This window comes from Cryptotermes secundus, unplaced genomic scaffold (genome assembly GCF_002891405.2).
Source record: "Cryptotermes secundus unplaced genomic scaffold, Csec_1.0 scaffold27, whole genome shotgun sequence".
In the NCBI taxonomy this organism is placed as follows: Eukaryota; Metazoa; Arthropoda; class Insecta; order Blattodea; family Kalotermitidae; genus Cryptotermes; species Cryptotermes secundus.
The window spans coordinates 1,456,165-1,469,767 of NW_019745078.1; the positions used below are offsets into that span (position 1 = coordinate 1,456,165).

General features: G+C 43.2%; 2 protein-coding genes across 9 annotated transcripts in view; one reads left to right on the forward strand and one right to left on the reverse strand.

Moving 5' to 3' along the window:
* LOC111874820 (protein PBDC1) overlaps positions 1-13,603 on the forward strand; it is a 751,412-nt gene that overhangs the window by 316,105 nt on the left and 421,704 nt on the right. The window lies entirely within an intron of this gene.
* LOC111874817 (transcription factor collier) overlaps positions 1-13,603 on the reverse strand; it is a 376,238-nt gene that overhangs the window by 300,135 nt on the left and 62,500 nt on the right. The window lies entirely within an intron of this gene.

Here is a 13,603-nt window from a genome sequence, read left to right on the forward strand (position 1 = left end):
CTTCAAGATGGAGAATATGTTTCCACTGTTCTATATGCTTGTAGATACTCAATTCTGTTAGAGGCTGAGTCGACCCCAGGGACATAGTGCGTCGGGAAACGATAAACAGTTGTATAGCTTAAACTTATACTGGCCTAAAAATTGACATTACCTCAGCATTTTTATTTCTACGCATTATGCAAATTTACCTTATCTGTAATACTTTTGCTTGTACATTATCATCTTAACTTTCGTTCAACAATTTTTCCCTTAGTCAGTGACTTGAAGGGAATGGATATTTTCCTTCAATGAGTATTTTAGCGGATTTTAGAATATAATTATGTAAATAATTATATGGAATGACTGTGTCAGGCGTAAGGAATTAAGAATATTAGTTTATGGGAGTTAAAGGTAAAAGGTAAAGTTGTCCCTGTGCTTAACAAATTAAACACTATATCATGAAGGCGTATGGGGAAGTGAATTTATAGATCCACATTTTCTTAATCTCGGCACTAGTTCGATATGAGGTGTCAACTATACGCCTATGCCGCTTTAAACCCGGGGAAATAGACCCAGGTACCCACTGGACAGCAGGCTCAGCACTGGGCCTCAGAGCCGGTGGGGATGACGTGAAGAACAGAAAATTCTTGACCCTACCGGGACTCGAGCTCCGACATCTCTGTAGTCCAGCTAGTAGCCAATCGCTGAACTGACTACGTTATCCCGTCCTGGGAGTGACGTTGGTAAATTCTACCAGAAAATACAGAGTCACATCTCAGAAATATTATTCTTCGCCTCTGTGGGCTAGTGGTCAGAGTTCCTAGCTACAGATCCAGAGATGCGGGTTCGATACCCAGCGCTATTAGATATGCTGAGAACTAGTGGGTCTGGAACTGGGTCCATTCGGCCCCATGAGGATAATTGAGGAGCTATTTCAAGGAAATAGTGACTCTGGTCTAGAAAACCGAAATTAACGGCCGTAGGGTTTCGTTGCGCTAACCACACGAAACCCTCTATCCACTAAATTTGGCACTAACTTCGCCGACAAGCGGCGGTCGCTCGGTCGGTATAGTTCACATGAGGACTGAAACCATAATTTTATTTAGTTTAGTCATATCTGCTAGAACTTGAAATCAGAGCAAATCTTGACATACGACTAGAGGTAACGTTCATTCACGTCTCGTTAAAAGCATAGGTCCTGTTAGCAGTTGAACGCTAATGGTAGAAGGATACACACTGTAGTTCACTTTGTTTGTAATTCAGAAAAGATGAATGAGTACTGAATTCTGGTTTACTTACTGACATAGGCGGTCTTAAAAGAGAATTTAAATCGATATTAGTTAGATGCATGCAGATTGACGAGGGTGCAAATTATCCAGTGGTTGCTAATGATATTACGTCTATTTTGCATCGCTTATTTAGTTATTCTATAGTATCGAATTATGGGAGGATATAGCCACACGTCTACCCTATTTTCTCCTTTAATATGATTATCAAAGATTAATTCAATTTTTAGAATCGTCTATGTACATGAGAAATTTTGCCGATTTTACATTTTTTCATGGCGTTTTATGGTGTTTAATGGTCATGTATGATCACGTTGCTTTTATATCGCGGTCTCGGCTTCAGATCCGCCATATGAACACAATTATATCTTTGATTTTGTTCTTTCTTCACGCGGGCGTGGGTCCTAGGCCTTCAAATGAGATGAATAGACAGGAAAGGAGAATATTGAGCCCTATATATTGAACACGCTATACCTTCATAATATTTTACTAGGCTAGACATATAGAACGCACGTGAGAATTGAGAAATGCACATGCTTTAATAAGATTCAGTTATGTACGGTATCCTGCATTGATGTTTTAATTTATTTTTAATGCTAATTAATATATTTTCTTACTCTTTCTTTTGCTCTAGCACAATTAACTACTATCTATTTGTAAACAATTTTATTCTCCAATTATTTCCTGTGGGATATTTGGTCTATCTTTCACTTAAGTAACAACGATGGTGTGTCAAAGTACAGGGTGGGGCGCAGAAACTTCCTTTTTGTGATGACGCATTGTGAAGGGAGGGGAGGTCACAGAAAAGTGGGGATAGGCTCGGCGAAAGCAACAGTCGCGTAAGTTTCTGTCTAATACCCCTCAGTAGGAAATATGAGGTGGACGAGCGAGCAGCGTGCGTTTGCTGTCGAAGCCTATTTTTCGAACAACCATTCCTACGTGACGGTGCAGCGTGCGTTCCGTACTCACTTCGGAATTAAGCCCAGAGGTCCGGTTCCCGACCGGAAATCGATTGTTTTGTGGGTAGACAACTTTAGGACAACCGGGAGTATGGTGAAAAAATCATCAGGACGACAACGGGCGGTTACGACGCCAGAAAATGTGGAGGCAGTTCGACATTAAAAGTGAAAACCGGGTGGTTTAATTCCAAAAAATAGACGACTCGCAGAATTTCCTAATAAAGGATGTGGCTAAAAAGATTTGTTTTGCCAATGGCAACGATGATGATGATGAATCATCTATTAAATTCATATAGTGGTGATTAAGGGAATACTCGTAGAGTAGCTGAACACAAGGAATTACCTTTGCCACAGCAGGTAAGAAATACTAAGTACATAAGCTTAACATTCAATCTAGGATTTTCAAATCTCGTTCAGACTGAGGTTTCCTTTGGTTTAACTGAATTGTCCGGATAAATGCATGTGTAGTAACCATTCTTCTTCTTTAAGATCCACTTTAATATTAATTTATCATCTAAGTCCTTTACCCTAAAATAGGTTCTTCGCCTCAGGCTTACCGAATACAATTTTGTATAATTTCTTATCACTCTTAATGGGAGAATAATTAGGTGGAAAATGAGATGTAAATACCCTTAAAGCGATAATAAAAGTTATGTGAGTAAATGAAATTCCGGAAAATATTTTATGTTCTTCATAAAAGATCTATTGGAGGCAGTTTCGAAAAGGTTGTGTCAAAATGGCAGTGCAGTATGCGAAAGCAAAACTTGTCCAAGCGTCCTGGCCTTATAGTCTAGGGGCCCGAGGTAGGCCATGTCCTTTCGGCCAGACGCCGTAACAGTATGTACCCAATTATCAGGGATTTATTGCCCGGAGAGTGATTTAAGATGAGGCAGGTGGCAGTAGGATTAAGCTGGTGCTATAGTAGGATACCCACCCCTGCCGTATATTGTTGTACCTGTACTGCCGAATCCCATTCTACACCCATGAAACTATGTTAATTGCAATATTGTAAACGTGAAAAGATAAAAAATTTGTCCCTGTGGTTTAGTAATTAAGCACTATGCCATGAAGGCGTATGGAGGAGTGAATATATAGATTCACATTTTCTTGACCACGGCAATAGTTTGAAGTGAATGGTCAGTTTCAAGCCCCTACCGCTTTACCCCAAGGGAAAGAGCGCCCGGTATCAATTGGATAGGAGGCTTGATGGGCCCCAGAGGCTGTCTGAACAACGTGGAAAAGAGAAAATTCTTGGCCATAATAGGACTCGAACTCCGAACCCTCGGTTGTCCAGCCCGGAGCCAGTCGCTGTACCCACTGCGCTATCCCGCCTATCTATAAGTATTTGGTATCCCTGATTCATACAGTTGAAATATGGTCTGATATGAATACAGGGTGCGGCAATGAATCGAAAGATTATGAGTGCAACACAAGGAAGTAAAAATGTATTAATTTACTGATTTAACTTACACTAAATGAAAATAATATCCTTACAATTAAAGAATGACATCACAAAGATGACCTCCATTTCGGTTCATACACTCTGTCAGTCTTGTGCTTAGGTTACTCATCTCATTGCTCAGCATGGCCACAGGAATTCGAGCCATTTCTTCCCGGATCCGTTCATCAAGCTGCTAGATGCTGCGTGGTGATCGTGATTGAATACGCATGATTTTAAATACCCCCAAAGGAAGAAATCACACCCAGACAGATCGGATGATCTGCCGGGCCACGGTATATCCCCGTTCTTCGAGATGAAAGAAGTTCCTCACAACATTCATGGAAACCCTTGAGGTGTGGCTCGTAGCACCATCTTGTTGAAAAATTGTGTCCTCATTAACAGGATTACGACCTAATTCAGGCCCAAGAATGTTTTCGAACATGCTAACATAGCGCTGTGACTTCAGTGTACTAACTGTACGCCCGTCGCCGTCCTCAAGGTCCTACACAATTCCAAACAATGAGACGGCACTCAAGACTGTCACATTCGCACTGGAGCCTTTGAGAGTTTTCACTTGACCAATAGTGAAAGTTTTGCTTATTGACAAAGCCCGAAAGGTGGAAATGAGCGTCACCACTCATCAAAAGTTTGTTTACAAAATCTGGATTCTCATTTATCATGATCAATAACTGCTGATAGAAAGCAAGTCGGTTCGCGTGGTCAACATCTTTCAGTGCGTGCACTGTCTGAGTCTTGTACGGTTGGTAGTGGAGATCTTCGTGTAAAATCCTCCTTACCTTGCGATCAGTAATGTGAAGCGACACTGCGTGCCGGCGAGTTGAACGGGTAGGACTTCCTTGTAGAGCATCCTCCATTCTGGCAACATTCGCTGGCGTATGCACACTTTTTACACTACCATTTTTTTTTCTTCAATATAAAGCCCGTTTCCTCGAATTTTTTAATCAATGTTTTCATTGCATGGGGAGAAGGCACTGGATCATTACGTGGAATATTAAAATAAGTCCGAAATACACGTTGCGCTGACACGTAACTATCATTGTTTTTGTAATAAGCTTTCACAAGGTACCCCAGATTTGCACCGTTCCACGACCCCATAACTGAATGGTAAATCAGCGACTGCAAAATGATGGTAGTAGCGTTCTTCCTACCACTTAAAACCTGACTATATTCAGTGTTGCCAAATCACCCGATTCATTGTCTCGCCCTGTACATGAAAGCTAAGTATTTAAAAAATATTTTGGCCCAAGGATCATGAAACAGTCTTCAAGCCTACAATTGCGGATCTATAGTCCATTCGCGGAGACGAGAGAGTCCTCGTAAACAAATGCACGCGGTGTCTCCTTCGCTCTTTGAATGAAATCATTCAGCGATCACGTGATGGGTGTACTATTGCAGGGACGTCCAAAGTTCACTCTTCAATCTGAATGCAGGTTAACATGCGTCCGAATGCAGTGAGTACACTGAAGTAACTGTGCGCTTTGTCCACTCCTTGCTGTCAGCTGTGGCGACGCGGGGCTTGCTTTGCTTACGCTAACTGTCTCGTCTCCGCGAATGGACTGTATGGTTCAAACTCTGAGAAGTCCATTTGGGATTTTTCTGTTAAAAATGTACCATTGGGTTACATTTCCATTCGTGTGTTGCTGTTTCTTTATCATCCATCATTCCATTAATATTCCGAACGAGGCCACCGTCCTTATTGTCAGAGTCTGGTACAGTAGACGCTACTGAGTTCCCATTAGCAAGGGCTACTGTCTCAGTATACGTTTACCGCTAACCGTTCTCAATTTATACGGTTCGCTTAGTAAATGTTAAGCTGCTCAAATCCAGGATTTTTATCTGAGAAAAGCCTTCGCTCGCTAGAAAGCTGGGATCGTGGGTTGGAATCCCACTCAAGACACGGATGTCTGTGTGTGTGTTTATTCTGTGTTCTTCTTATCCTATGTTTAGGTAGTGGCCTTGCGACGGGCTCATCACTCGTCCAAAGAGCCCTACCGACTGTGTAAAAAAGATTACGAAACTGAAGAAGAGGCTAGGGCACAACAAAGGGCTGTAGAGCTATTGATGATGATGATGATGATGATGATGAATTCCGGTTAGCTCAGTAATTAGGGTATTCTACCCGTGCAATCGCCATTCCGAAATATAGATTTCCTTCCCCTTCCCTCTTTGTTCCTTGCTATCTTGAGATAATTTGATTTGTGTTGGCGCACTCATAGGCATGTGATACAGACGAGTCGGCGTTAAATCCATAAAATAATCAATCAGTTAATCAATCAGCCAACTTGGATTTGGAATTGAGTGGAAGACTTATTTGTCTGCTGAGAAATTCTGCTGTCATTAATATTGTCACGTGGATGAGTGACTATAGACGGGGTTAGAATTGGTAATTGGATTCACTGAAAACTTACAGAACGTAAAAACAAGTAATTATGACGTCATCGCTAATTCATACATTCTACAATTCACTACATCACGCACTTTATCTTTTCAGTCTGATGTGTCCTCACCAGTCGTTTTCTGGTAACGACTTCCAACGCCGTAGCTTCCTCAGCTTCCGTGTTCACGCCCTTACTGGCCGGCGACTGTCTCCTACCTAACTAAATTCTAGACCTGTACTATTTATAATATTTTGGCAAGGGCCGTATAGAAAACACCGCTTCCAGCAGTTCTGTCGTTGCGTCACGCAGCTGTCTCACGGACCGCATAAAGAACACCTCTTCCAAGTTAGTTCATTGGTGTCTGTTAGGAATATGTTGCCTAGCAACGGACGTTGTTTACAGTCATTACTTAACAGCAGGCCTGTATTCAGATTTGTCAGAAACCTGGGTTATATGCCCTGCTCCAGACCTTGCTCAGCTCTCATGCATAATGACGACGTGCGTGACGGGCCTGGGCAGTGGGGGGGGGGGAGGAGGAAGGGGGTCACACAATGATGAACACGGCATCTTTCTGCTGATGCAGGAAAACCGAACAGCAGGCCTACATGAACAGTTATCTGGAACTCTCATTAGCTGATTAGAATAACGTGAAAATATAGCACGCATGGATCCCTTATTCTGATGGTAGTCATGTGTACTGAGGGCGACAGGTGCTAGACGAACCCTGAGTTCATTGTCGCGATCTGCCGGCCACAGTTTGACATGCAATATAACATATTGTAACGTGTTTTTCTACTGAAGACGCCGTTCAGATTGTTAATTGGTTTATTTAACAACCTACAAGTCGTAACTACAATTAATTATAATATTTGCGTGTTTACACAATTTACAAACCCTACACACTATTCTATTCACTCTATCCTAAGTAGTCTTTACGTATTAATAACGCGGGAGCTACACAAGCCTCACTGAATTACACTTCCCAATATAACTACTACAGCGCACACACAGTCTTGAAGGCACACAATACGTCTTCACTGGCTGACTTCTCAGTTATCGCGCACTAGAAAATCTTCTCAACGCGCGTTCGGGTCTTCTTTCTGCGACTGCCGCTATATTTCAACTAACTTCGGCGGCTGCCACATTTTAACTGACTGGTTAATCGTTACTCACTAGTAACCCACTCAATAATCACTACTTCTGAATCAAAGTCAAAGTCAAAGTCACGCTGCGACTGACGGTCAGTCAGTCAGTAAGTCTTGGTGTCGAGCCCCATCTTGGGCTCATGACCAGATATTAATTATTACCGTTTGACAGTTACGGGCTTGTTTCTGTGGGGCGTCCTCTCTGACGAGAAGACGGGTCTGTCTTTTGTATATGCTGCTGGCCCTTGCCAGCGCATTCTTTCTCGGGTCCGAATCCCTTGGGACTCGCGACCATATCTTACTGTCTCATATTTGAGACTTCCCTTTTCGTCGCCTCCTACGACTCGCAGGGTCACTGTGGAGGGATTCGACACCGCCTCCACACGGATGGGGACTAATGTTCGCGGCTCCTTATTTATGCTCGGCACGGACAACATAGAGAACACCTTGCTGCTCAGCAACATATCAGGTATTGTTGTTAGATGTATCTACCTACGCATTGCCTAGCAATAGTCGCTGCACAGAGTCGCCTATTGCGTGACGTCACAGCGTCGCGGGGAGGAATGTTTACCGAGCGTTGCGTAGTGATAGGAGTGGGGGTACGTGACGTCACTCATGGAAACGCAGAGTTTACGTGACCCCCACTTCCCGTTGCGCCATCCACGTCACACTATTAAGCTGGAGTTCTGGTTGCCTTTATTCAAATGCTCCAACAACCAATGATTATAAACATATTTCATATTTATATATATTATTTATTTCGTTATTATTATTTATTTATATATTATATCTTATAATTATATTTTGTACTCGATTTTTATGTATAATGCCCAATATCACACGCTCCGACTACATTCAATTTATTGGAAGTTGTCTTAGAAATATCACATTGTCGCCATGGTTACAATTTTTATCATATAAAATCTCTTAGATACTCCATATTAACGTAAGTTTCCGGTGTATCTCTAGCCTATATTATAAATTCAGATAACTATTGTCATCAGACACACACACACACGCACACGCACACAGAATGTAAAGTTATCCGTGTAGCAGGCCATGAACGCCACAGGGGTGTGAGACGGGGAGGCTCCCACATTTTCTCTAGACAATCGACACGCAGATGGCGGTAAGATTGGCAGCCTTACACGCCGGCCGGTCTTTACCCCCAACCCCACCCCAAGGAAGATTTCTGATACTCATTTCTCTTAGAGGCTGAGTCGACCCCGAGGTCATAGTGCAGCTGGAAGGATTAGGTCAGTTGAAAAAAATATCCACCTCAACAGGATTCGAACCCGCGACCTTGGGGCTTGTAGCATAGTGCCTCAACAAACTACACTACGGCGTGCCCCCTATATATACACCGTGTGTGTCCAGGATCCGTTAGGACTTTTTTTATTTTGCCCTGCAATGCCATCTGTTGGTGAGTTGTGGCGTTAAGATTCTTGAAGTTTCAGCTGTGGCTGTCTATAATTTCAAAGCGCAAGCATCGCTGCATCATGTGTTCTCACCTTGAATATAATAATACTGTTCTGACGCTCGTCGGAAAATGGCGGTTGAACAGAGAACCAAAAATTTTGTTTGAAGTTAGGCAAAACATCCGAAGAAGCGTACGAAGTGATGAAAAGTGCGTACGATAGTGATTGTTTGCGTCTCTCGAACATTTTTCGACCGTATGCTCTATTTCGTGACGGCAGGGAGGACATTGAAGACTCTCCACGTGCATCAAAGCCGAGAAAGTGTAGCACTGAAGAAAATGTGAAACAAGTGACCGAAATCCTTTTATCAGAGAGATGTGTTTCTGCAAGACTCATCGAGGAGCTTTTGCGAATACCAAAATGTACTGTGCATCAGCCTATGCGCGGTTTGTACCGCACGCGCTGTCAGGAGATGAAAAACATGCCAGAGTGGAACACTGCGAAGACATGTTACGGTCTGCCCAAAGTGATACAAAATTTACAAAATCGATTGTTACTGGTGACGAGACATGGTGTTTTCAATTTGAGCTTCTTACAAAGCGGCAGAGTGCAGCGTGGCTGAGCCCAAAGAAGCCGAAACCAAAGAAAGTGTGCATGCAAAAGAGTCCAGTAAAGACGCTGCTAACCTTTTTTTTTTTTTCGATTTCAAAGGAATCATTCACAATGAATTTCTGCCAGAAGGTCAAACAGTGAATTTTGATTATTATCTCGGAGTCCTCAATCGTTTGTGAGCGAGAATTCTTCGAATTCGACCTGAATATCGAGAGCAAGGTTCCTGGTCGCTCCTCCACGTCAGTGCCCCACCCCACAAATCGAAGATCGTGCGCATTCTTTTGGCCAGAAAAGGGGTCACAGTCCTTGATCATCCTCCGTATTCGCCAGATTTGATTCCAGCGGATTTCTGGTTGTTCCCAAAAGTTAGGTTGGCGATGAAAGGAGACCGTTACGACACCGTCCAGGAAATTCAAAGGGAATGTACCGCGGTTTTAAATGCGCTTCCACAAAAGGAGTACAGTGACTGTTTTCGAAAACTTTTCAATCGATCCCAGCTACGTATTGATTCAGAATGAGACTGTTTTGAATAAAAAGAGTGAAATTTTGAAAATAATCCACGTCTTGTATTTTTAATGAACACAGTCCTAAGTGAACCTGGACACACTGTGTATATCGCGTCCTCCCTATTCTGTCTTATATTCTCAAAACAAAAACCGAATTCTTCGTCTCACTCTCATCTCTCTCCTGTCACATTCCCCGTCTCGCTCATTCTCCTTGATCTGATCGCCCCAATAATTTTGTTGAGCACTTCAGATACTAAAATTCGTTACACAACTTTTACTGCGGCATCCTTGTATTTTAATGAGCCAGGATATCTCGGTCGGTATAGCGATGAGTTACGGACTGGACGGCCGTGGTTCGATTCTCGGCAGAGGAAATTGATTTTTATCTACTTCACAGCGTCCAGACCGAATCAGCGGTCCACCCAGCTTTCTACACAGTGGGTAACAGGTGATGTTTTCCAGGGGTAATACTGCAGGGCGTGAATCTGACGAATCACCTCCATCTAAATTCGAGGTCAAGAATGGTGGAGCTATATCTCCACTCGATCATACGTCTTTATGGCGTGGTGTTTAATTATTGATCACGGTGGCCGCGCGGTCTAAGGCATGGACTGTCTTCGCTCGCTCGAAAGCTGTGATTGTGGGTTCGAATCCCACTCACGGCATGGATGTCAGTGTGTGCCTTTATTCTGTGTTTGTGTTGTCCTGTGTGTAGGTAGCGGCCTTATGACGTCTTGATCCCCCGTCCAAGGAGTCCTACCATCTGTGTAAAAAAGATTACGAAACTGAAGAAAATACCAAGTCCTAACAAAGGATTATAGAGCCATTGATGAATGAATGAATGAATGAATAAATTAATGAATTAATTAAGCGCAGGAACAGGTTCACTTTTTTTTCTCTTTGGCACTACAGCCCCAGTGGGCCTCAGCCTACCTCCATGAACTTCTCCGTTCACTTCGGTTTTTCTAGATCTTACACATTCGGTAGGACTCCTTGGGCGGGTGATCAGCTCGTCACAAGGACTCTACCTGTACACAAACACAGAAAAACCACACACACAAAATAGCATCCATGCCCTGAGTGGGATTCGAACCCACGATCCAGGTTTCCGAGCGAGCGAAGACAGTACATACCTTAGACCGCTCGGCTAGGGTTCACCTTTACCTCCTAGTATTTTAGAATGGACGTTTGTAAATAAATGTTATAAAATGAGTGATACATGCATTTCTCCGACAAAACGAAGTGCTCCGAGGAAAATGTATAAATATAAGCACTTGAGAACCTCTGTATGGAGGACAGTTTTGATGGGCTTTGTACGTCAGTGTGTTACATGGGACAGTTTATGTCGCGATTAGGCGACGAAACGGGATTCGACGGTTAACTTGATCTAGCATGAAAATCAAAGTACCTGACTGTGGCCAATCTGATCCTGGTAATTTGATGGACCGTGACTCTCAGCCCCGTAGCTTAATGGCCCGTTGGAAAATTGCAGCCCGAGTTTCCCTTTTACCTTTCATCCGCTATATGTTGCTCGCTCCGTCAATAATGGCCTGAGGTTTGCTCATGCATCCGCCAATAACGGAACAATTCATCATGTGGTGTGCCGGCGACGGGCGAGAATTCAGCGTTAATATGCCATAACTAGGTAACCGACTAATTGACTATTCACATCCCTAACTAACCAACTAGCGCTAAAGCAGTAGAACCCGAACTTTCGGCACAACTAACACCAAAACCTGCCTTGGAAAACGTTTCTGAAACAATGCCCCGTAACTCTCCATCCTCAAAACCTATCTCCTTAAGATATATTTTAATGTAAACTTTTCGCCTCCCATTTGGTCTGTCAAGCTGAGTTTCCAAAGGTTTTCCCCAGCGAACATTCCGAATGAACTCCATATATTGCCCATTCCAACCACGCACTATGTTCATCATAGCAATCTCGGTATCTTTGTTTTCAGAACACTGGGTGCACATGAAAAAAAATGATTAAGTTCCTATTTATGTAATATTTTGAACTGTTCACGTCAACGGTTCTGTGCCCGAATATTGCTCGAAGCTTATTCACATACTTGCAACACATGTCAAAGTATTTTACACTTGTGTAAAAATTTAAGCTTGTTTCATAAATTGGTCTCCAGCCAAAAGAACGATAACGGACTTCGCGAAAATAATAAGAAACTCTTCTAAATTCGTTTTTTTTGGGGGGGGGGATTTTCTGATAAGCCTAATTGATGTTTGTTAGTGTGATTCGACAAGGGCACGCGGTAGCGTAGTTGGTTGAGGCACTATGCTACAAGCCGGAAGGTCGCGGGTTCAGGCTACGATGAAGTGGATTTTTCAAATTACCTAATCCCTCTAGCCACACTGTGGCTCTAGGGTTGACTCAGCCTCTAACAGAAATTAGTACCAGGAATCTTCCTCGGGTAAAGGGCCGACGGCGCACAAGGCTGATACACTTACCACCATCTGTGAGCCGATTATCTAGCAAATGTGGGAGCCTCGTCGTCTCACTACCCTATAGGCCTTCACGGCCTGTTACAGGGATAGCTTTACTTTATTTAGTGTGTTTCAGCATCCTCCGTCGCTATCATTGGTGAATATAAACTGAATTTATGCTGTAAGATTTGAGGTTCTCACGGCGGTGATTATGTAGAATGCTGTCTTCTGGGATGTGGCGCCTTGTAGATATTTTTGTTAACCGACGTTTCGGAAGAACGTATCGCCTCCATCTTCAGGGTATAAGAAATCCGCGAGGGATGAACCAGCGTGAGCAGGTGCCTGTAGACTGAATTTATGTTGCTACCGACTGAGTTTTTCATAACTTGTACTCTTCTCCAAGTATAATTAGAATGATCAAGTCAAGGAGGATGAGGTGGGCAGGGCATGTAGCAAGAATGGGTTAGACGAGGAATGCTTATAGAATATTGGTGGGAAAGCCAGAAGGAAAGAGACCACTAGGAAGACCAAGGCGTAGGTGGGTGGACATTATTAAAATGTATCTTAGAGGGATAGGATGAGATGGTTGGGATTGGATTGATCTGCCTCAGGATAGGGACTAGTGGGGGGTTCTTGTGAACACGATATTGAACCTCCGGGTTCCAAAAAATGCTGGAGGAACTGACTGAGCTTAGAAATAAAGGGTTTATCTGTAATCCATCCCTAGACTCTCATGTGTTTTCCTTTCCACAGAATTCATGATATTATTCCGCTGACCACGTTGACAAGCATCGAGGTCCAGATGCATTATGCGAGAAACGGACTTCCCATCAATAAAACACATTCTTTCATATACCCTAATGTTCCTAGTACTTATCGAGCAAGCTAATGAAATTTCTGCAGGAACTGAGGCTCTCAGAGAGGACGTTGCGAAGACGTATCTTTTGGGATATAACGTCATATAGTCCCTTCAAGGTCAACAGATGTTTCAGAGGAATATGTCAGCTCTGCCTGGTAACAGTTTCATGCTGGATTCTTGCTTGGTTTTCTTTTTCGTCTCTGAAGATGGAGGCGACGTCCCTCCGAAATGTCTCTTGAATTTTAACGGAATACATGGCGTAAAAATCTTAAAATCTGCAAATTAATGCACGTTACTCTGAGCTGGCATCGCTCATTCAGTATAGTGGCGAACTACGGGCTGAACGGGCAGGTTTCGAGTCTCGAAAGAGGCAAAAGTTTTCTGTCTAATCCACAGCGCCCAGACCGGCTCTGAAGCCTAACCAGCCTCCTATCCAATGGCTACCGGGGGCCCTTTTCCAAGGAACAAAGCCTCCATATAGTGCCTAAGTCAAGAATGACGACGCTATACCTCCGCGCCCCCGTACGTCTTCTTGGCGTGATGTTTAATTAATTATGCACGAG